Source organism: Bos grunniens, chromosome 9 (genome assembly GCF_055505025.1).
Source record: "Bos grunniens cultivar Pamir isolate PY7600 chromosome 9, Bosgru_T2T1.0, whole genome shotgun sequence".
NCBI lineage: Eukaryota > Metazoa > Chordata > Mammalia > Artiodactyla > Bovidae > Bos > Bos grunniens.
The window spans coordinates 42,601,670-42,627,561 of NC_141173.1; the positions used below are offsets into that span (position 1 = coordinate 42,601,670).

The 25,892-nt window shown below is 38.7% G+C and overlaps 1 protein-coding gene across 8 annotated transcripts in view; it reads right to left on the bottom strand.

The window, feature by feature from the left end:
• AFG1L (AFG1 like ATPase) overlaps positions 1-25,892 on the bottom strand; it is a 198,849-nt gene that overhangs the window by 24,207 nt on the left and 148,750 nt on the right. The window lies entirely within an intron of this gene.

The following is a 25,892-nucleotide window of genomic DNA, read 5'->3' on the forward strand; positions in this document are numbered from 1 at the left end:
GGAATGAGACAACTGGATTTGACCATGCCAACAAAATTAACATCATGAATGAGTTAGTGTAGTTTAGAGCCTTCCATTCAGAAAGACCCTAAATATTTCTAGAATTAGAATATCCTGCCCAGGTACTTCATTCTTAAGTTTTCAATTTAACTATGCATGATAGAAAGCAGTCTAGAGTCTATACAAAACAGGACTGCTTCTTTGGTTTTTAAGTCTGAGGTACATGAGTCTTCACAGCCTCCTTCACAGACCTTGGCTGGCTAATTATCTCCTAGAATCTACCCTCACCATAAGATTATTCAACCTGGCTAGACTCTCTAGCTAGTTTTCAGGGTATCTAACATTTCTGAATGAAGGTAATGAGAGGTTTATGCTTTAGATTTTACAAGAAGCCACGGCAAAACTTTGAATTACTAGACTTTGTTTATAATGACTACCAAAACTTGTTTAGCTTTAAGCCAGTTCTAACCAGACTCTATAAAAATGGGAACAAGTGAGCTGAACAATGCCTTATATTAGCCTAACGAGAAAGCTCATATTCTCCATGTCCGGAACACAGGCAGCAGAACACTTTCCAAAAACATGTTGTATACAAATGTATGTGTGTGTGAATATTTCACTAGTTAGTTTCTTTAAGGAGCTTTTGGTTGGACGGTATCTAGTTTAACATGGTTCTTTATTTTTAAGTAACCATGTGTAATTAATCTTTTAAGATGATAAACAATGAGGAAATTTTTTTCTTTTTATTTTTTAAATTTATTTATTTTAATTAGAGGCTAATTACTTTAAAATATTGTATTGGTTTTGCCATACATAAACATGAATCTGCCACAGGTATACACGTGTTCCCAATCCCTCCCCTCTCCCTCCTCATACCATCCCTCTGGGTCATCCCAGTGCACCAGCCCCAAGCATCCTGTATCCTGCATCAAACCTGTACTGGCGATTCGTCTCTTATATGATATTATACATGTTTCAATGCCATTCTCCCAAGTCATTTCCCCCCTCCCTCCCACAGAGTCCAAAAGACTGTTCTATACATCTGTGTCTCTTTTGCTGTCTCGTATACAGGGCTATTGTTACCATCTTTCTAAATTCCATATATATGCGTTAGTATACTGTATTGGTGTTTTTCTTTCTGGCTTACTTCACTCTGTATAATCGGCTCCAGTTTCATCCACCTCATTAGAACTGATTCAAATGTATTCTTTTTAATGGCTGAGTAATACTCCATTGTGTATATGTACCACAGCTTTCTTATCCATTCATTGGCTGGTGGACATCTAGGTTGCTTCCATGTCCTGGCTATTATAAACAGTGCCGCGATGAACATTAGGGTACACGTGTCTCTTTCAATTCTGGTTTCCTTGGTGTGTATGCCTAGCAGTGGGATTGCTGGGTTGTATGGAAGTTCTATTTCCAGTTTTTTAAGGAATCTCCACACTGTTCTCCATAGTGGCTGTACTAGTTTGCATTCTTACCAACAGTGTAAGAGGGTTCCCTTTTCTCCACATCCTCTCCAGCATTTATTGCTTGTACACTTTTGGATCGCAGCCATTCTGACTGGCGTGAAATAGTATCTCAACAATGAGGAAATTTTAACTGCACAAGCAGCTAGTTCTTTGAAATGCTTAACCTAGGTATTAACAACCCAACAGACACTGAAAAAAATATTGGCAGGGGGAAGAAAACCAGCCCAATGGTTGCTAGAACTATTTAACAAAGTCATCTGTTAAAATAATGCTAACCTCGTCTGAGGTCAGGGGCAGAAGCCAGGAGGACCCCATGCCCGAGGGGCAGCAGCCAAGAAGGGCTACCCCACGTCCGAGGTCAGGGGCAGTGGCCGAGAGTACCAGGCTGCGACGGCGCAGGAACGGCTGAGAGGAGCTATCCCCCGTCCGAGGCCAGGGGCAGTGGCCGGGAGGAGCTACCCCACGTCCAAGGAGCGGTGGCTGCGCGGGAGGCAGGAGGGCCTTAGAGGAGCTACTCCACGTTCAAGGTCAGGAGGGGCGACTGTGAGCAGATATCCTTCGTCCAAGGTAAGGAGCAGTGGCTGCGCTTTGCTGGAGTAGCCATGAAGAGACACCCCACGTCCAAGGTAAGAGAAACCCAAGTAAGACTGGTAGGTGTTGCGAGAGGCATCAGAGGGCAGACACACTGAAACCATAACCACAGAAAACTATAGTCAATCTAATCACACGGACCACAGCCTTGTCTAACTCAATGAAACTAAGCCATGCCCTGTGAGGTCACCCAAGATGGGCAGGTCATGGTGGAGAGGTCTGACAGAATGTGGTCCACTGGAGAAAGGAATGGCAAACCACTTCAGTATTCTTGCCTTGAGAACCCCATGAACAGTATGAAAAGGCAAAATGATAGGATACTGAAAGAGGAACTCCCCAGGTCAGTAGGTGCCCAATATGCTACTGGAGATCAGTGGGAAAATAACTCCAGAAAGAATGAAGGGATGGAGCCAAAGCAAAAACAATACCCAGTTGTGGATGTGACTGGTGATAGAAGCAAGGTCCAATGCTGCAAAGAGCAATATTGCATAGGAACCTGGAATGTCAGGTCCATGAATCAAGGCAAATTGGAAGTGGTCAAACAGGAGATGGCAAGAGTGAACGTAGACATTCTAGGAATCAGCGAACTGAAATGGACTGGAATGGGTGAATTTAACTCAGATGACCATCATATCTACTACTGTGGGCAGGAATCCCTTAGAAGAACTGGAGTAGCCATCATGGTCAACAAAAGAGTCTGAAATGGAGTACTTGGATGCAATCTCAAAAAACAGAATTATTTCTGTTCGTTTCCAAGGCAAACCATTCAATATCACAGTAATCCAAGTCTATGCCCCAACCAGTAACGCTGAAGAAGCTGAAGTTGAACGGTTTATGAAGACCTACAAGACCTTTTAGAACTAACACCCAAAAAAGATGCCCTTTTCATTATAGCAGCCTAGAATGCAAAAGTAGGAAGTCAAGAAACACCTGGAGTAACAGGCAAATTTGGCCTTGGAGTACAGAATGTAGCAGGGCAAAGGCTAACTGAGTTTTGCCAAGAGAATGCACTGGTCATAGCAAACACCCTCTTCCAACAACACAAGAGAAAACTACACATGGACATCACCAGATGGCCAACACCAAAATCAAATTGATTATATTCTTTGCAGCCAAAGATGGAGAAGCTCTATACAGTCAGCAAAAACAAGACCAGGAGCTGACTGTGGCTCAGATCATGAGCTCCTTATTGCCAAATTCAGACTTAAATTGAAGAAAGTAGGGAAAACCACTAGATCATTAAAGTATGACCTAAATCAAATCCCTTATGATTATATAGTGGAAGTGACAAATAGATTTAAGGGACTAGATCTGATAGAGTGCCTGATGAACTACAGACGGAGGTTCGTGACATTGTACAGGAGACAGGGATCAAGACCATCCCCATGGAAAAGAAATGCAAAAAAGCAAAATGGCTGTCTGGGGAGGCCTTACAAATACCTGTGAAAAGAAGAGAAGCGAAAAGCAAAGGAGAAAAGGAAAGATAAAAACATCTGATAGCAGAGTTCCTAAGAATAGCAAGGAGAGATAAGAAAGCCTTCCTCAGCGATCAATACAAAGAAATAGAGGAAAACAACAGAATGGGAAAGAGTAGAGATCTCTTCAAGAAAATTAGAGATAGCAAGGGAACACTTCATGCAAAGATGGGCTCGATAAAGGGCAGAAATGGTATGGACCTAACAGAAGCAGAAGATATTAAGAAGAGGTGGCAAGAATACATAGAAGAACTGTACAAAAAAGATCTTCATGACCAAGATAATCACGATGGTGTGATCACTGACCTAGAGCCAGACATCCTGGAATGTGAAGTCAAGTGGGCCTTAGAAAGCATCACTACGAACAAAGCTAGTGGAGGTGATGGAATTCCAGTTGAGCTCTTTCAAATCCTGAAAGATGATGCTGTGAAAGTGCTGCACTCAATATGCTAGCAAATTTGGAAAACTCAGCAGTGGCCACAGGACTGGAAAAGGTCAGTTTTCATTCCAATCCCAAAGAAAGGCAATGCCAAAGAATGCTCAAACTACCGCACAATTGCACTCATCTCACACGCTAGTAAAGTAATGCTCAAAATTCTCCAAGCCAGGCTTCAGCAATACGTGAACCGTGAACTTCCAGATGTTCAAGCTATTTTTAGAAAAGGCAGAGGAACCAGAGATCAAATTGCCAACATCTGCTGGATCATTGATAAAGCAAGAGAGTACCAGAAAAACATCTATTTTTGCTTTATTGACTATGCCAAAGCCTTTGACTGTGTGGATCACAATAAACTGTGGAAAATTCTTCAAGAGATGGGGATACCAGACCACCTGACCTGCCTCTTGAGAAACCTATATGTAGGTCAGGAAAGCAACAGTTAGAACTGGACATGGAACAACAGCCTGGTTCCAAACAGGAAAAGGAATACATCAAGGCTGTATATTGTCACCCTGCTTATTTAACTTCTATGCAGCGTACATTATGAGAAAAGCTGGGCTGGAAGAAGCATAAGCTGAAATCAAGATTGCCGGGAGAAATATCAATAACCTCAGATATGCAGCAGATGACACCACCCTTATGGCAGAAAGTGAAGAGGAACTCAAAAGCCTCTTGATGAAAATGAAAGAGAGTGAAAAAGTTGGCTTAAAGCTCAACATTCAGAAAATGAAGATCATGGCATCTGGTCTCATCACTTCATGGGAAATAGATGGGGAAACAGTGGAAACAGTGTCAGACTTTATTTTTTTAGGCTCCAAAATCACTGCAGATGGTGACTGCAGCCATGAAATTAAAAGACGCTTACTCCTTGGAAGGAAAGTTATGACCAACCTAGATAGCATATTCAAAAGCAGAGACATTACTTTGCCAACAAAGGTCCGTCTAGTTAAGGCTATGGTTTTTCCAGTGGTCATGTATGGATGTAAGAGTTGGACTGTGAAGAAAGCTGAGCGCCGAAGAATTGATGCTTTTGAACTGTGGTGTTGGAGAAGACTCTTGAGAGTCCCTTGGACTGCAAGGAGATCCAACCAGTCCATTCTAAGGGAGATCAACCCTGGGTGTTCTTTTGAAGGAATGATGCTAAAGCTGAAACTCCAATACTTTGGCCACCTCATGCGAAGAGTTGACTCATTGGAAAAGACTCTGATGCTGGGAGGGATTGGGGGCAGGAGGAAAAGGGGATGACAGAGGATGAGATGGCTGGATGGCATCACTGACTCGATGGATGTGAGTCTGAGTGAACTCTGGGAGTTGGTGATGGACAGAGAGGCCTGGCGTGCTGCGATTCATGGGGTTGCAAAGAGTCGGACACGACTGAGCGACTGAACTGAACTGAAAGAAAAACTGTTCTAATCTCCCACTGCAGAAGGCATTTCCTTAGCTAGTTCAAAACAAATGGAAAATTAAACATTATTGCTAATGCCTCAGACATTATGATATCTGATTGTATAGACTACAGAAGGTAATAAACATATGTAGCCAAGACTGATACATGTTTCTATCCTTTTCTAATTTTAATATAATGACTTTGTAAGAATGTATATGATAATAATGAAGTGATTAGTAACAATACTACCAAAATCATGGAAAACAGGAGCTGACAGACTAGTTAATGTAATTGAGCCGTCCTGAGCATCCCTCAGTAGAGGGCAGTATTTGCTACATCTGGTGGGAGGAAAGTCTGTGTTATAAATATCTTTGGCTTTGAGACCTATCCAGAAGAATGTGAAAGATTACTCCCATATGATGAATATGAGGTTCGATGCCCTTTGCTACTGGTTCCACATGTGAACATGAAATGAAAGGTCAATCAGTGCTAACTTTACCCTTTGCATCTCAGGGGCATGAAAAGTAATATTTAGGACACTAAAAAGTAACTTTGTAAAGAACTTGAGAATAGCAAAGAAAGTGTTTTAAATTTGAGAATGATGGCTTTTGAACGTGTTAAAAAGTCTAACAAATGAAGAGGCTTTATTTTGCTTTGTGAGCATTCATTGGGAAGAAACTGAATCCTCTTAGAGGTGAATATTAGAAAAGCCTAAGCAGAGCAAGAAACGTAGATATCAATGAGTTATTTTTCCTTGTGCTCTTCTGCTTTTCAAATCATGGAAATATTCAGTGAAAAATGCTAACTTGACATTCTAAGGATGCTAAAATGTGAAACAGAGCAAGGTTATATGCCCCTGTACTGCTGGTTACACAAAGGGTCAACTCCTTGAAACTGATTAAAACCAACAGAATTCTTCATTCCATCCTCCTGTCAAAAAGACAACTTTGAATTATCTACTCCCCAAATTTTTAAAAAAGATATAACATTCATGAAAGGCTTGAAAGTTAATCTATCCACTTAACATTGAAAACTATTTCTCTAGATCAAATCAAATAATAAAGAGAAAAGCTTAGTTGTACTTTTTTTTAATCTCTACAGCACTAGTTTCATTGAGTTGTAATTTGTCATTATGCCCCCAGCTTATATATAAGAATCTGCATAATACAAACCTATACTATTAGCAGGAATGTTGCTGGGAAAACGTCCATTGGCATCTTTCAGATGTCCCTCTATGAAAGGTCCAAGTGCTGTGCTGTGCTTTGTCGCTCAGTGACTCTCTGCGACACCATGAACTGTAGCCCGCCAGGCTCCTCTGTCCATGGGGATTCTCCAGGCAAGAATACTGGAGTGGATTGCTATGCCCTCCTCCTGGGGATCTTCCCAACCCAGGGATCAAACCCAGGTCTCCCACATTATAGGCGGATTTTCTACCATCTGAGCTACCAGGGAAGTCCAAGAATACTGGCATGGGTAGCCTATCTCTTCTCTGGGCAGCCTATCCCTTATCCAGGGGATCTTCCCAACCCAGGAATCAAACCAGGGTCTCCTACATTGCAGGTGGATTCTTTACCAGCTGGGCTACCAGGTAAGCCCCATCTTCACTTCTTCTGAAGGACTAACTTGCTTCTATCTTCTATCTTACTAAATATCCTTTCCTCTCTTTGGCTGAAGAGAGAGTGAGTGTTGATTTAATCATTCCATTTTAAGAACTTTGTAGAAGTTTCTGACATGAACTGATAGATACTAACTTTTCCTGTCTTTCAACTTTACTATTCTCTATTTTCTCTTTGCTCTAATTTTTTTAAGTCTATTTAATTCTATTTGTGTCTGTAAGTGGGCGTCTGTGTATACATGTATGTACACATACACACAAAATACTTTTTGGAATCAAGTAAGATATAAATAAATATATCTTTTTCTGTTTCTTTTTAAAGCTTATTTTGTTATTTATTTTGCTTTTTAAAAGGAAATAAAAGAGAAACAGGGAAGTAAAATGTCAGCAAGAACTTCAGATAATAAACAGCGTGTGCTTGTGCTCTGTCGCTCAGTCATGTACGGCTCTTTTTAGACCCCGTGGACTGTAGCCCACCAGGTTCCTCTGTCCATTGGGTTTCCCAGGCAAGAATACTGAAGTGGATAGCCATTTCCTTCTCCAGGGGATCTTCCCAACCCAGGGATCAGACCCAGGTCTGGACTCAGATGGTAAACCATCCGAGCTACCAGGGAGGCTCTAAATAGTAAACAGCAGTACCTCTTAGCTTTGTTAGTTAACAAGTATGCACTCAACACCCATCAGTTACACAGTACGAAAAGTATAGAGTGGTATTCTTAGAGAAGGTGGGTTTTTCAATGGAAAAGGAAATTGTCCGGCGTAGGAAAGTAGAAATCTATTTCATAAATGTGGAATTAAAAGGAATTTGGTGAAGGAGGAAGAAGCTTGATGAAAGCAAACCATCACTGACCTTAATAAAGCAGTGAAGGAGATCAGAAAATGTATTGTAGAAGCTGCAGCAGCCCAGAATGAAGTGAATATTTAAAAATTTGGATTTGTATTAAGACATGACAGAGAAATGTAGAAAGTTCAGGGAAGAAGCTGATAATACCAAAATGTATGCAAGATAATTTTTATATCTTCATGTAAATGTGTATAATAATTTGCTGTTTACAGAGTTTCTACATATATTAAAGCTGAATGCTGTAAAATTAGATTAAGATGAGGTGCTTGTTATAGTCTATTAAGACCTTCTACAAAGCAATATCCAAATCCCAAGATGCTACCATCTAGTAAGTTACTGCCATGTTTAAAAATTCTTTAAAAGTGTGGGAAATACTATTGTTCCTACTGAACTTTTGATTCATCTACACTAGCACCTTTCTCTGTTTCCTTCAACTGACTCTCGTGATAATGTATTTTCCAACCCCACCCCTACATCGCTTCCATTTTCTATGTCAGTTCAGGTGATTTCATTGACCCCCTGAGGCTCCAAATTAACATACCTCTATAAATATATTCCAGGTCTATAACTTCCGTACTAGACTTCCAATCATTTGTAACAGCCCTTCTCTTACCTCTGGTATTTCTGTTAAGGGTCCTGCTGTTCCTCTGATCATAAACTGAAAATGTCAGAGCTCTCAGTGACTCGCCTTGGACCTAAGATCCCTCTATATCCAGTCCCATCTGTTCTTTCAATCTATTGTGAAAATTTGGTTTATGTCTCTGGGTGATGGGGCAACTAGGAGCTGAAATCCAGTCCACGCTTGGTTTGCTAAGCCATGCACCTTGATGAGGGGAAGCAGCCATCAAGAGGAAAGGGCACAGTTTTTTTCCACATAATGGCATTACTGCTCACTTAGGTCCATGTCCATCTTCAAGGGCAGCTTTATCTAATACATACAAGGCTCCACATATGGTAGCAGCAGAGCCAATCCTGTATTTCTTTGCCAGATTATCCCATACAGATCTGCTAAAAAAAAAAATAATGACTAGTTTGCTTTATGCTGAAGAAGGTTCTCATCCAAACTCTACTACCTGATAACGCAAGCCCCTTTACACTAACTTCAACCCTTCTACCCTGCCTGCGTGCACATCACTCTCCCACACGTAAGTTCCAGCCAAGACTCTTAAATTCACTAGATAGAGAATTCCAAATCATCAGTTTTTTCCTTTCAGCACTTTAAAAATGTTGTTGTACAGTTTTCAGGTTTCCATCGCTTTCAGTGAGAAGTTGGTCCTTAATTATATTCTTGTTCCTCTAGCTGCTTTGAAATTTTCTTTATCTTTGATTTTCAACAGTCTGACCATGATGTGCTTAGGAGTGATTTTCTTTGTACCTGCTATCTCAAAGTTTTTTGAGCTTCAAGAATCTGTAAAATTACATCTTTTAAGTTTCAGCCATTTTTTCTTCAAAAAATTTTTTCTGCCCTGTTCTCTCACCTTTTTCCTTCTGGGATTCCAATGACATATGAGTTAAACCTTTTGATATAGTTTAAAGTCATGAGGCTTTGTTTTAAAAAATCTTTTTCTGTTTTTCAGATGGCATAATTTCTCTTCATCTCCAGACCTCCCTCATGGTCCAGTGGTTAAGAATCCACCTGCCAATGCAGAGGACACAAGTTCAGTCCCTGGTCCCTGAAGATTTCATATGCTGAGGGGTAAACAATCCCACGTGCCTGAAGCTCACTCCCTAGAGCCTGTGTGGAGCCTGTGCTCTACAGAAGACGCCACCTCAATGGGAAGCCCGTGCACTGCTCCCCGCAACTACAGAAAGCCCGAGCACAGCAGCAAAGACCCAGCACAGCCAAAAATGATAAATACATAGTTTTAAAAACTTCTATTGATCTATCTTTAAGCGTACCTACTCTCTTATCATTTGCAATCTAGTGTTAAGTACATATGGTGAACCTAAAATTTTTTTAGTCTAGAATTTCTAATTTCCAGAAGTCTTAGAATTTTCATTTGGTTCTTTTTTTATAGTTTCAATTTCTCTGTTATGATTTCCTTTTTGTTCATTCAATACCAGTATATAGCTCTTTCATATTCCTGAGTATAAATATAAAAGCTACTTCAAAATCTTTGCCTATAATTCTAACATCTGTGTCATTTCAGGTTCAGTTTCTGTTGATTACCTTTTTCTCTTTTAAAATGGGTCAGATTTACCTATGTCTAGACACATCTCGGAGAAGGCAATGGCAACCACTCCAGTACTCTTGCGTGGAAAATCCCATGGACGGAGGAGCCTGGTAGGCTGCAGTCCATGGGGTCACTAAGAGTTGGACACGAGTCAGCGACTTCACTTTCACTTTTCATGCACTGGAGAAGGAAATGGCAACCCACTCCAGTGTTCTTGCCTGGAGAATCCCAGAGACAGAAGAGCCTAGTAGGCTGCCATCTATGGGGTCACACAGAGTCGGACACAACTGAAGCGACTGAGCAGCAGCAGCAGCAGCAGACACATCTAGTAATTTTTTATTATATTCTGAATATTGTGGATGATATGTTGTAGAGACTTGAGATTCTTTTATATTCCAACAAAGTTTATTGATTTTGTTGTTGTAGCTATCATAGCAGATAATTAATCTGGCTAATCTCAAACTCCAAACTCTGTCTCCTCTGTGATGGGCAGTGACTAAAAATCTCTGTTCAATTTATTTTTAGCCTTAGTTGCACATATATAGTTTAACCCAAGACTTAGCAGAGTTTATATGAAGAATGTTGGACTCTTTCTCTCATTTCCATAATTACTCCTCTTATTCTCCAGCTGCTATGGTCGCTCTTCTCTGATTCCTCAAGTTAGGAATACTGCAGGTTTCCACCTATTTTTAGATAGCCCATAAAAAGTCAACTGTGATCTGCTCTCAGGCGAAAAAAAAAAAAAAAAAACTATAAAAATAAGAATTCAGCAGAGTCAATATTTCCTCCATGTGTGGATAGCGCTCCACTTTCTCCCTGCTTTTGGTTGCTCAATAATGCCTTCCAGATCATTATTTTTTAGATTTTGTCCAGAGTGACAGTTGTGATCTATAGGTCGGTTGGTCAGACAGGAGATCCTCTGTTATTAGTGGGAGGAGGACCCTCCAGGGTCTTCAAATCTCTAAATATAGTCTGAAATTTTCTACCTCTGTGTTTTTCATAGAAGCATAAAACCTCAGAGGAGGAAGAGATCACAAAAGTTGCCCTCATGATCCCCCATCCTTAGGAACAAGCAGCCACCCCTCGCGCCCTCCCGCTCCTTTCCCACACCAGCAGTGTCTCCAACCCCGCAGCCTTCAATGCTCAGTCCATCTCTGACCACGACAGGAGTCTGGTTGTACAGACCCTATGGTACTAATTACAATCTGCCTCACACGCTATATTCTACTCATATTTTCTCCTCTGAACTACGTGGTGACTGACTCTTATTCATCTGCCTACCGCACCTAGAACTATGCCAGCTTTCCATTAAGTACAGTAGGTCTCACTTTCCACAATTTCAGTTAACTGTGGTGAACCCTGGTCTGAAAACATTAAATGAAAATTCCAGAAATAAACAATTCCTAAGTCTTTAAATTGTGCATTGTTCTGTGTAGTGTGATGAAATCTTGCACCATCCAGTTCAGAATGTGAATCACATCTTGGTCAAGGGTATTCCGCCTAGTAGTCACTTAGTAGCCATCTCAAGTATCAGATCAATTCTCTGGATATCCCAGTGTTTATGTTGAAGTAACCCTTATTTTACTTAACAATGGCCCCAAAGTGCAAAAGTAGTGATGTTGGTAATTCAGATATACCAAAGCGAAACTGTATGGTGCTTCCTTTAAATGAAAAGGTAAAAGTTCCCGACTGAATAAGGAATGAAAAAAAATTTTAAGCTGAGTTTGTTAAAATCTATGGTAAGAATGAATCATCTCCTTGCAAAATTGTGAAGGAAAAAGAATTTCATGCTAACTTTGCTGCTGCATCTTAAACTGTAAAAGTAACAGCCATAGTGCATGACAAGTGCCTAGTTAAGATGGAAAAGGCATTATATTTGTACAATAAGATACTTTGAGAGAAAGACCATATTCTTAAAACTTTTATCATAGTTGTTGTTGTTTAGTCACTAAGTTGTGTCTGACTCTTTTGCAACCTGGTGGATAATTAACCTATTTTATTATTAGTTACTGTTGTTATTGTCTTACTATGCCTAATTTATATAAATTAAACTTTATCATAGATATGTATGTGTAGGAAAAACAATTGTATATATAGTATTCATGGTTTCAGGCACCCACTCACTCTTAATTGCAAGTATCCAATACGTTTCAGGATTGGAACATATGCCCCACAGATACAGGGGGACTACTATACTCAGTGAATATCTATTGAATGACTTGGGGAAAGGGCTATAAATATTAATATAAAATGGGTAGGACTCTCTCTGCTACCCTGCTTTATTTGAAGATTACTCCAATAACTAGCATGTTGGCTTATTTATTAAACAAGTTTCCTTCCTGAAAGGGTAACATTCTCAAGAGGAGATACTATTTGCCTATCCACTAGAACATGATGGTGAAAGTTATAACCTTTCCTAGAGTTTACTGCCCCATTAGTTTTCCTAAAACATGTTTTATGTACCATGTTCTGCTCTGCAGGCGACTGTGAATCAGGGTAAGAAGTCTACACTCCTCTGCCTAATATTATGGCCAATCTGTCTGGGGTTTTCATTCTTACTTCCCTTTTCTCTCCAGCACTCTGCTCTCATTAGGCAAGTATCTTCTCTTCCTCCTGTAACATTGTTGCTTGCCTTCAGATCATCTTCAGTCTGCTCATCTGAATTCTACTTGTCTTTCAAGGTCAAAATCACTTTTCTCCTTAAATCTCAAGTCTCCTCAGAGCCTTCCTAATTCTTATCATCCTGACCTCCTAATGTACTCATAATATGTATTTAATGAGCACAGCTCTTTAAAATAGACTGTTATAGCTGAAAAGTGAAAGAAATTAGCTGATCACATCATGCATTTTATAGATGAGGTAGAGTACTTGCACCCAGAGAGATTAAGTGACCTAAGGCCACTCGGCTACGTAGTATCTGAGTAACAACTGGGATTCGTATTTCTTGATTCAGCTAGGCCTCTTTCCACTCTACTGCATTGTCTGGTATTTGATTCATGTTATTTCCCTTATTAAATTGTAAACTCTTTGAAAGAAACGCCTTCCACTCCTTTTATATTCCTCATAACACTGTGGCATATTGATATGGAGGCACTTAAGAAATAGTTGCTGACCACTGAATCATTGTAGGAAACTTGGGAGGGAAACCTTACAAAACATACTCCTTTTGATTAATAATAGAGTTAAATAGTACTTGATCCTTGACAACAAACAATGTTGTTCTGGTTCTATAAGAATGAAGCCACTAGCCATGGTAGTTGCTGACTTTTAACATGCTCTGAAAGGAGTTCAGGGTGGAGATCAGGAAGGAAGCACTCTGTGCTCTGGGAAAACTGGCAGAACAGGCCTTCAGATAGATATTTTTGGGAAAAAATTTTATGAACTGAATTTCTTGCATCTTCTCATACTTAGAAAAGAATCAAAATCATTAACAGAGGCATCTGCTCCTCAAGACTAACAGCAACCTTGGTGTATACTTAATTGCATGTATCTTCTTAGCCAAAATTACATATATACTGACCTAGCCCTTACCTCTTCAGAGCAGTCCCTCAGAGCTATCTGAGAGGCTGTCTCCAGGCTATAGTCCTCAGGAACTCCCCAAATATAACTGAACTCACAGCTCTCACATTGTGTTCTTTTTCTAGTTGACACCCTAAAATACATGGAAATCTCATAATTTTGTAATACTATCCCTCACTTCTAGCTTTTTTCTCAAAATCTTTTCCCTGACTCAACAGTATCTTCAAAAGTTATTTTAAGAAACAAAACAATATATTCTAATAATTCTCCTACTTCTTTCTATAAAATATTTACATCCCAAAGTAATAATAGGTCTAGTGAGATGTACCTTACTGAATATTTTAATTAGCAATGTAGGAAGTAATTCTGAGTTAACTGATCCAATCTAGGGGAAGGTACTATGAAATATATCAAATCATATACTTTACAATGAGAAACAGAAAAACCTTAAAATTACAAATCAAAGGAATATTTGGTTAAAAATATTTTTGTTAAAAAGAATCAAGCCAATTGGAGGTTGGCATTAGGAAAACCACCAGTGTTAGAGCTCTTTTAAAAAATCAAACAAGTACTTTTAAAGTGTTTTACAGTCATGTTAATTGATTGGCCTGCTGCTGCTGCTGCTAAGTCGCTTCAGTCGTGTCCGACTCTGTACAACCCCATAGACGGCAGCCCACCAGGCTCCCCCGTCCCTGGGATTCTCCAGGCAAGAACACTGGAGTGGGTTGCCATTCCCTTCTCCACGAGATCTTCCCGACCCAGGGATTGAACCCGGGTCTCCTGCATTGTAGGCAGACGCTTTACCGTCTGAGCCACCAATTGATTGGCCTAGATTTTCCTAACCCTTTACCCATCATTTCATTACACAGGTCTTCTGTTTAGGGAACTATTCCCAACTATTATTTAGGGCTATGATACATGTATTATTAAAAGCCAAGTGAGACCATGTACTTTAAATTCTCATTTTACAAATAACCTCTTTAATTTAAATTTTTAATTCACACTTCTTAAGCACTGTTGGAACAGTAGACACACTCCTTCCAAAGACCAAAGCAAGTATTAAATACTAGTTTGTCAGGCTTTCCTAGAGTAGAAGTGATTTTGGGAGGAATATGAGGAGTTGCATCTACTACTAGATCTGAGCCTCAAAATAATTTTATTTCTAAGGAAGAAAAAGGACATGTTGAAGGTATACAGTTCTTAGCACACTTCCTCTTCCCTTGAGACACCCTGGGAATCCTGAAGCAACTTCTCTCCAGTTACAGGGACTGAATACCTCTTAAACTGTTTAAGTTAGCAACATGACATAAATATAATTCAAGAAAATGAAAGCAAATTTTCTCCCTAAGAGAGGCTTCAAGCAGCTGTGTCTGAGAAGTCCATGGCCTGAAGAGCTTAAATTTTTTGTTGTCATACTCGCTGCATCAGCTAAGGAGATGTTCTTATTCCAGTCTAGGAACAGAAGCTGAGCAAGACTACTTAAGTCTCACAATGTGTCTGTGTGAAAACTTCCCATGTGAAGAAACTAGGAAGGTGCTCTCTCCACCCAGTTTTTCTCCAGTCCTTCAGATTATTTTTACCTCCATTTGTATCATGAAAATGACCACAATTATTCTAAGTGGCCACAGTTTTCTAATTTCTAATCTAGCCCCTTTTAAATGGGCATTGCTCTTAAAGTCTTTTTTCCTTTAAAATAGTAAACACACACACACACAAAACATAACTTTTAACCCAATATATAGTTTTTCCCCTAGAAAAGACTAATTATCATCAACAATTAGTAAAAACTGATCTTTCAGTCTAAACTTCCAACCTTACAGCAAATTCTTATTCTTTCATTTTTTAAATTTCAGGATAATTATGTAGATTCGGGTTAAAAGTTACTAGTATATACTTTAACTTTTTAAATCAAATTATGGTATGGGTCAATTATGAGGTTTTTTTCCAAAAACTTTCCTCATAATCTGGAGGGCCAATATCAAACAGTTGGGTCCAGGTATGTATGTTGAAACTTACCATCTTACTGCATATGTCCTAAATTCCTTCTCATACATTTAATTGCACCCCTCAAACTGGCGCTGCAAGGCAAGCAAGGGTTTGTAGGGAGAATTCAGGATTGGATAAATGGTGGTTAGATAAGATGGCTTTCAAGGTGACTTTCATGATGTTTTACCTAAGAGGTCGACTGGGAATGAGGTCAGGGAAACATAAAGGACAGAAAGACCTAAGACTCATTTTTGACATTGGATTTACCTTCCTCCCTACAATGATTTGGCCCATTTTCTACTCAGCTCTTTGGAATCTCACATGTGCCCTACCTGTTCCTATGCTTTAGCCAGACTGCCTTATTCAGACAGAGGTCAGAATATCTGGGGAACAGACACACATGGATCAGCCGTGTTACCAGAATGGTTTTGCTGCCAGGAAGGTAAACGGCCAAGGAGATTCGTGGGCTGCCTCAGCTCTGGTGATTAATGCCCTTATTCCCTGATGCTAATCACCACCACTGGCATCCAAACACCATCAGCCTTGACTCTCAGCCAAACAGTGGAGATAAAAGCTATTCATCCTTTAGTATTTACTGAGAGTGTACCAGGTACACAAACCAGAAGTAGTCCCTATTCAGTGGTTTCATTTGGAATACAACAAATGAAATAGAGACAGAACAAAGAACCAGAAGGGAAGCCTCTTTTAGCAACACTCCCCAAGAGATTCTGTTTGATACAATTTGATAAGTCTAACAATATACAAATTAATACGACATAATCAAGACTAATAGACAGTTGAAAAGCAAAACACATATCTGATGGATCTCCATTCTTTGAATACTAAGAACCAAAGAACAAAGCTAAGGAACAAAAAGTTGACAGTGAACAACGTATACACTCGTGCACATGCATCAACTGATACGTTTTTCTGCTCAGACTTTTTGCAAACACACCTGGCCACCTGTCATTATTTTTAAGACACAAATAACAAACTACTCTTGCAAACAGTTACTTGTGAGCACAGTTATCAGTTGAGGAAACAATTTTCTGCAGGTGTAAAAATTACATTTCTCAATAAGGAAAATTTAGGTATAGTCAGTTCACTCATTAAGCCTTTAGAATTCAGTTTTGGTTTGCTTTCTTTGAATAGAGGGTACTTTCATTTTAGGTTCACAGAAATTTAACTCTAAAGAAAGCAGTTCCCAAACTTTTTGGTTTCAGGACTCCCTAACACTCTTAAAACTTATTGAAGAACCCACGAGCTTTTGCTTATGCAGGTTATATCTCCCAATATTTACTGTATTAGAAATGAAAACTGAGAAATTCTAAAGTGTTTATTAATTTATTTAAAATAGCAATGATAAAACTTATATTCAACCTATAAAAATAACAGAAATAAAACTTTTGTGAAAATAATTATATTTTCTAAAATGAAAATAATTTTTTAAGAGGAATAGCATTGTTTTATACTTTTTGCACATCTTTTTAATGCCTGGCATGACAGAAGATAGTGGAATTCTCATACCTGCTTCTATAGTCAAAATACTGTGACATGTTGCTTTGGTTGAACCAACCATAGGTTGGTTAAAGAAAATCTGCTGCTAAGTCACTTCAGTCATGTCTGACTCTGTGCGACCCCATAGGCGGCAGCCCACCAGGCTCTCCTGTCCCTGGGATTCTCCAGGCAAGAACACTGGAGTGGGTTGCCATTTCCTTCTGCATGAAGAAAATCTAGCCTCACACAAATATGTAGTGGAAAAGGGAAAAGTCTTTTAACAACCTTATTAGATAAATGTGGATTTTCTTCTTTGCTGCTATATGAAAACTCAGTAAGAACTTCCTTCCAAAGAGCTCACTATGGAAAAAGGAGGAAAAGGGTAACTTTATTGTGGAAAAGCCCAACAAACACTACATCAGACAAGTGTGATCAAGGTTAACATCAACAGTGATAAGTCATGTTAATAATATGTACCTTTGATATGATCTGATGAAAATAACACTTGACCTCTGTGGTCTTTCTCCTGAAGTCCACATTTCCAGTCAAGATAGGAGAAAACACCAGACAAATCTCAGTTGATGGACATTCTACAAAATAACTGACCAGTATGCCTCAAAATTGTCAGGGTCATCAAAAACAAAAGTCTGAGAGACTGTTACAACCAAGAGGAATCTAAGGAGGCATGATGACTAAAGGTAACGTGGTGCTCTGGACGGGATCCTGGAACAGAAAACGAATACTGGGTAAAAACTAAGGAAATCTGAACAATATATGGACTTTAGTTAACAATATCAGTATAGGGACTTCCCTGGTCCAATGGCTAAGAACCGGCCTTCCAATGCAGGAGACGCAGAGGTGATTCCTGGTCAGGAAACTAAGATCCCACATGCCACAGGGCAACTAAGCCTAAGCTACATAACTACCGAGACTGTGCACCGTGTAACTGAGACTTGATGCAGCTAAATAATAACTGAATAAATAGATAAAAGAATAATAATATCAATATTGGCTCATTAATGACAATGAATATACCACAGTCATGTATGATGTTAATAACAGGGCAAGCTGGATTTGGGAATATACGGAAACTCTCTGGACTACCCTCTCAATTTTTCTGTAAGTTTAAAACTGTTCTAAAAAATAAGTCTACTCAAAATTTTTTTTAAATTTGACAAGAAGTAATTTTTTAAATGACAGTTGTAATATAGAATATGAAACAATATTAGCATAGTTTTAAAATTCTGTTATATTAAAATCCATTAATCTTTCTTGCATTTTAAATGGACCTTCATCATAAGAGTATACATTGGTTATTGGAAAATATTCAATCAAAAAGTTATGGATATCTTCTAAATGTATTTAATTATACAATACCAGAACTTTGTTAATATCACCATCAATCTCATCAGGAAAAAAAAATACTTAAGAACTGGGAAGAGATACCAAGTTCATGGTGGCAGCAACAAGTTTTCCAAAATTCTACTTTTCACTCATTTGCTCACATTTTATCATTGGCAACAAATACTGGTAGTTGCTTTCTTAAAGTGAAAGAAGTGAACTTTTTCTTTATTCATTTTCAAGAAAATGTCTGTTAAACACTGTGAGAAAATGTCTGCCAAACCTGAATAACCATAGTCTATCACTTATCCTTCCAAGTGAAAATGGTGTTCCATGAAAAAAGTAGGTAGTTTAGCTAACAAGTCAAACAACTGCACAAATGCTTTTACTAAAGACAACCCTCATATTTGGAATACAGCAGAGGAACTTTAGATATTCTTCCTTCATGACCATGTTCTCAACGGTTGAGATTGAACAATATTAATCATTTTTACTGCTTCTTCAAGGACATTTTAGAGTGGAACTGTAAGTCCATGGGCAATGATAACATTGTTTGGTGCCACTGCCTGGATTCATGCTAAAGCACCAGCAGTTTTACCCACCACTGCTTTTGCTCTATTACTGCAAATGTCACCACAATGGAAAAGGCAAACAGTATCCCAGTATTATTAGAGAGAGTTTTGACCTCTAGGACCTTTGAAAGTATCTCCAGCCCCTAGACTTCTAAGACCCACACTTCAAAAACCTCTGACTTAACTAATGATATTTCTGACTTCTCCATTACCCGGTGATTAAGCCAAGTAACTATGTCAAGGAAAGGAAAGAAAACCCTAAAGTTCATGTTATGTCTGAAGAAATGAATTTGCTCCACTTTCCTTTACCACAGCTTTAATGTGGAGGGAGTGACAGGGAACAAAGATCATTCAAACATATTCTCTTTTACCTGCCCACAGTTCTCCAAGGCAGGGCTTCCCAACTTTTTTCATATCATGATTGGGAGGAAAAAAATGGTATTTTTTACTAAGGAATAAAGGAATGAGGCTGCCTAAGGCATGAGGTCCCTATCCTGAAGGCACAAGGGCCTAGGTTGCCTTTAGGGGCATGGAGAGGTCAGTAGCTGGACCCATTCCCAGTGGACATGCCAAGATATGTGAGTCGGACAGTTCTGCACCAAGGTTCTAACAGAGAGGCAGGTCTCTCAGACTGGAGGCCATCTGCTCCCCAGCCAGTTTCATGCTTTACGTAAGGCTTAAGGTTTAGCTCAGATGTGGCAATTCACAAAGTACCTGATTGTACTTCATGGTAGAACCAGAATTACATTAAAGATTTCATGTAGAGTTTTTCCAGAACAGTATTTCAGATATGCTGCAGTGATTAAGAGCATAGAATCTGACTCCAAAACTACCAAGGAGTTCAAGTCTTGGGCTCTGCCACTGACTAGCTATGTGATCTTGGGAAAGTAACTTAATATCTTGGTGCCTCAATTTCTCCACCTATAAATTGGGATAGTAGTACCTACCTATTGTAAGTATTAAATTAATTAATATATATATATATAAAGTACTTAGAATGATGCCTGTACATGGTAACGTTTGCTACTATTACTATGAAGGTACTATAGGGTCTCCTAATTGAGAGTGTTTCTCTGGGCAGGATAGTGTTGAACAGTAGATTTGCAGAGAATGGGAATCCCACAGACCAAAAGACCAGATGTTAACTTGCAGGCATTCAGATCTGAGGAACTGTGCTTGGAGCTGGGAGGGATACAGGAGTCCTCTTCCTGCAAGGTATTCAATATCTGAACTGACATAGATTTTAAGGGTTGCAAAGAAATGCAAAATCATCATACCAAGAAAATACTAACAAACAAACTTTAAAACGTAGCCCTTCATGAAATAACAAAGATCAGCATGGAAATAAATAAAATAGAGCCTACAAAGACAATAGCAAGATCAATAATACTAGGAACTGGTTCTTTGAAAACATAAAATTCACAAACCTTTAGCTAGATTCACCAAGAGAAAAACAGAGGACTTAAATAAATAAAATCAGAAATTAAAGAAGAGATATTACAACTGATACCACAGAAATACAAGGGATCAAAGGGACTATTATGTGTACACAGCAGTGTTATTTACAATAACCAAAATATGGAGACAACCTAAATGTCTGGCTGATGAATGGATAAAGAAGATGTGGTCCCTATATATAATGAAATACTGCTGCTGCTGCTAAGTTGCTTCAGTCGTGTCTGACTCTGTGCAACCCCATAGACGGCAGCACACCAGGCTCCCCCGTCCCTGGGATTCTTCAGGCAAGAACACTGGAGTGGGTTGCCATTTCCTTCTCCAATGCATGAAAGTGAAAAGTCAAAGTAAAGTTGCTCAGTCGTGTCCAACTCTTAGCGACCTCATGGACTGCAGCCCACCAGGCTCCTCCGTCCATGGGATTTTCCAGGCAAGAGTACTGGGGTGGGGTGCCATTGCCTTCTCCTACTCAACCATAAAAAAAAACAGGAAAATAATGCCATTCGCAGCAATATGGATACAACCAGGGATTATCACACTAAGTGAAGTCAGTCAGAAAGAGAAAGACAGATACCATATGATATTACTTATATGTGGAATCTAAAATACGGCACAAATAAACATATCCACAAATGACTCACAGGCACAGAGAACAGACTTGCGGTTTCCAAGGGGGAGGGGAGAGGGATGGGGAGGACTGAGAGTGTAGGATTAGCAGATGTAAACTACATAGCATAGGGAACTATATTCAATATCCTGTGATAAATCATAATGGAAAAGAATATTTTTAAAATAAATGTCTATATGTGTTTGAGTCACTTTGCTATATAGCAGAGATTGGCACAACATTGTAAATCAACTATACTTCAATTTAAAAATTAAATTAAAAAGAGACTCTTATTAACAATTATACATCAACAAATTTGACAATGTAGAAGAAATGTATAAATTCCTAGAAGCATACAATGTACCAAGACTGAATCATGAAAAAATATATAGCAAATTTGGCAGTGAAATTGAATCAAAAATCAAAAACCTCCCCAAATCAAAAACTAGACAGTTTCACTGATGAATTTTATGCAGCATTAAAAGAAGAAGTAATACCAATACTTTCCAAACTTTTCTAAACAACAGAAGAGGTAACAGTTCCAAATTCATTTAACAAGGCTGGCATTATCCTGAAACCAAAACCAGACAAAGATGTCACAAGAAAAGGGGTATTACAGGCCAATACCCCTGATGGCTCCCCAGGTGACTGGGTGGTACAGAATCCGCCTGCAATACAGGAGACACAGGTTTGATCCCTGGGTTAGGAAGATCCCCTAGAGGAGGAATGCCAACCCATTCCAGTATCCTTGCCAGGATAATCACATGGACAGAGAAACCTGGTGGGCTACAGTCCATGCAGTCACAAAGAATTAGACACAACTGAGCATGCATATCCCTGATGGACATAGATGCAAAAATCTTGAACAAAATACTAGCAAACCAAGTTCAAGAGTACATTAAAAGGATCAGACAATATTAAAATGGGATTGGGATTTATTCCAGTTATGCAAGGATGGTTTAACATGTACAAAGTAGTCAATGTACACACACTAAATTAACAAAATGAAGGATATAAATCATTTAATGATCTCAAGAGATGCAGTAAAAGCATTTGGACAAAATTCAACATCCATTAATGATAAAAATTTTCAACAAAGTGGATACAGAGGTAATGTACCTCAATATAGTAAAGGTCATATATAATAAGCCCATAGCTAACATTAGACTCTATGGCAAAAAGTTAAAAAGTTTTTCCTCTCAGATCAAGAACAAGACAAAGATGCCCACTCTCAGAACTTTCACTCAACATAGTACTGCAAGTTCTAGCCAGAGCAATTAAGCAAGAAAAAGAAGTAAAAGGCATCCAAATTGAAAGGGAAGAAATAAAACTGTCACTGTTTGCGGATGACATGCTATATATCAAACACTCTAAAGACTCCACCAAAAAATTGTTAGAACTAATAAAAAGAATTCAGCAAAGTCATGGGATACAAAATCATATACAAAAATTTGTTATGTTTCTATATATTAATAACAAACTATCAGGAAGAGAAATTAAGAAAACAATCTGATTTATAATTGCATCAAAAAGAATAAAATACTTGAAAATAAATTTAACTAAGAAGAGGAAAGACCTATTTGCTGAAAACTACAAGAGATTAATGAAAGAAATTAAAGAAGATACAAATAAATGAAAGGATAGTCCATGCTTATGGATCAGAAGAATTAATATTGTTAAAATGTCCACACTACCCAAAGCAAGCTATAGATCCAATGCAATCCCTATCTAAACTCCAATGGTATTTTTCATAAAAATAGAACAAACAATCAAAAAATTTATGTGGAACCAAAGAAGAGCCTGAATACCCAAAGAAATCTTGAGAATTTCTCTAGGCTATAGGCATCATGCTCCCCAATTTCAAACTATATTACAATGCTATAGTAACCAAAACAGTATAATATTTGTATGAAACTAAGTACATAGATTAACGGAACAGAACAGAGAACACAGAAATAAATCCATGTATATGGTCAATTAATTAATGACAAAGGAGCCAAGAACATACAATAGGGAAAGGACAGTCTCTTCAGTAAACGTGAAAAATGGACAGCCACATGCAAAAGAATGAAACTTGATCACTATCTTACCCCATACACAAAAATTAACTCAAAATGGATTAAAAAATTGAAGATAACACCTGAAACTATAAACCTCTTAGAAGAAAACATGGGCAGTAAGCTCCTTCGGAGAAGGCAATGGCACCCCACTCCAGTACTCTTGCCTGGAAAATCCCACGGACGGAGGAGCCTGGTGGGCTGCAGTCCATGGGGTCGCTAAGAGTCGGACACGACTGAGCGACTTCACTTTCACTTTTCACTTACATGCATTGGAGAAGGAAATAGCAACCCACTCCAGTATTCTTGCCTGGAGAATCCCAGGGACAGAGTAGCCTGGTGGGCTGCCATCTATGGGGTCGCACAGGGTCAGACACGACTGAAGTGACTTAGCAGCAGCAGCAGCAAACTCCTTAACCTAGGCCTTGGTGACGTTTTCTAAATCTAGCACCAAAAGCAACAAAATCAAAAATAAAGTGGGAATGCTGCTGCTGCTGCTAAGTCGTATCAGTTGTGTCCGACTCTGTGCGACCCCATAGACAGCAGCCCACCAGGCCCCACCGTCCCTGGGATTCTCCAAGCAAGAACACTGGAGTGGGTTGCCATTTCCTTCTCCAATGCATGAAAGTGAAAAGTGAAAGTGAAGTCGCTCAGTCGTGTCCGACTCTTAGCGACCCCATGGACTGCAGCCTACCAGGCTCCTCCGTCCATGGGATTTTGCAGGCAGGAGTACTGGAGTGGGGTGCCATCACCTTCTCCGAAAGTGGGAATACATCAGACTAAAGAACTTCTGCACGGTAAAGGAAACCATCAGCAAAATGAAAAGGCAACCTACTGAATGGAAGAAAATTTGCAAATCATACATCTAATAAGGGGTTAATATCCAAAATATATGAAGAACTCCTCCAATAGCAAAAAAAAAAAAAAATCCAATTTTAAAATGGGCAGATGATCTAAACAGTATTTTTCCAAAGAAAATATAGATGGCCATCAGATACATGAGATGTGTAATGTCACTAATCCTCAGGAAAATACAATTCAAATCCACAGTGAGATATCACCTTATATCAGTTGGAATGGCTAGCATAAAAAAGACAAGAAATAAGTGTTGGTGAGGATGTAGAGAAAAAGGAGCCCTTGAACACTATTGGTGGGAATGTAAATTGGTGCAGATACTATGGAAAACATTATGGAGGTTCCTTGAGAAATTAAAAATAGAACTACCATATGATCCAGCAATTCTACTTCTCAGTATTTATCTGAAGAAAATAAAGACAGTAACTTGAAATTATAATATGCACCACATAATCACTGCAGCATTATTTACAATAGTCTAGACATGGAAACAACCTAAGTGCCAGTCAATGAATGAAAGCAAATGTGGTATACCTACATACTGAAATATTATTCGGCCATAAAAAAGAATGAAATCTTGCCATTTGCAACAACATGGAATGACCTTGAGGGCATTATGCTAAATGAAGTAAGTCAGAGAGAGAAAGACAAATACTGCATGATCTCACTTATATGTGGAATCTAAAAATACAAAAACAAAACAAGAAAACAAGCTTATATCTACTGACAGCAGATTGGTGGCTGCAAGGGATGGGGCTTGGGGAATGGAAGAAATGGGTGAAAGAGGTCAAAAGGTACAAACTTTCAGTTATAAAATAAATAAGTCATAGGGATATAATGTATAGCATGAGAATTATAATTAATAATATTATATTGCATATTTGAAAGTTGCTAGATCTTAAAAATTCTCATCACAAGAAAAAAATGTTTAACTATATAAGGTAATAGGTGTTACCTAGACTTACTAGTGGTCATTTTCCAGTGGTCATTTTGCAGTGTATAACAGTATTGAAATCACTATGTTGTACACCGGAAACTAATATTTTAGTAGGTCAGTTATATTTCAATTAAAAAAAATATAATCCTTCCTCAAACTTGCATCACAGCTTAATACTAGCTTAATCAAACCTATCATGTCAATATTCAATGTCAGTCATCCAGTCTGATGTAGTAAGTATCCCACAATTACAATATGGATATAAAGCAAATGTATTCAAGCAAAGTCACTGACAAACGAAGATCTAGCCAACTTGAAGAAAGAAAAAACTCAACAAGGACAATGACACCACATGAACTTTAAAAGAAAGTAACTGAAACATTCATGAATTAAACAGGGCTTTCCATGTACTCAAACAACCAAATTATGAAACATAGGATATACTATTTTATCATCCTAAAATTTTGTCAAAAAAGGTATGCCAAAAAAATAGTAATTTGTTCATTGTTTATTTTAGGAATTTAGTTCCTGGTTGCTATTATAATCCATATTTTTGTCAAATAAGATAAAAATAATTATTTTTATGTGTTATCTCAGTTTTTCAAGGTAATGTTCCAATCACTCTTCTTCCTCACGACCCCCATAAAGACTATGAAGACTTTAGTCCCTGATTAGTGACTTTTTCCTGGTACTAAGTATCCTGAAATAATGAGCACATAGGAAAAAAAGAGATAAAAACTCAGTAGTTGCTCTAAGAGACCTACCTTTGCCCTACTACCCCAAGACACAATTGATCTGTCCTTCCCTTTCCTCACTAGGTCCCCTTCTGTGGAAGTAGGGTAAGCTTCTCAGATATATAAGATTTTTCCCAAGTTTATTTCTTGGGCAAAGTAAGTAAAACTTAAATGGAAACCCTAATAAAATTATGCCTAAAGATATTAGGTTATTAGGACCTTGATCCAGAGAAGACAATGGCACCCCACTCCAGTACTCTTGCCTAGAGAATCCCATGGACGGAGGAGCCTGGTGCTGCAGTCCCTGGGGTCGAGAGTCAGACACAACGGAGCAG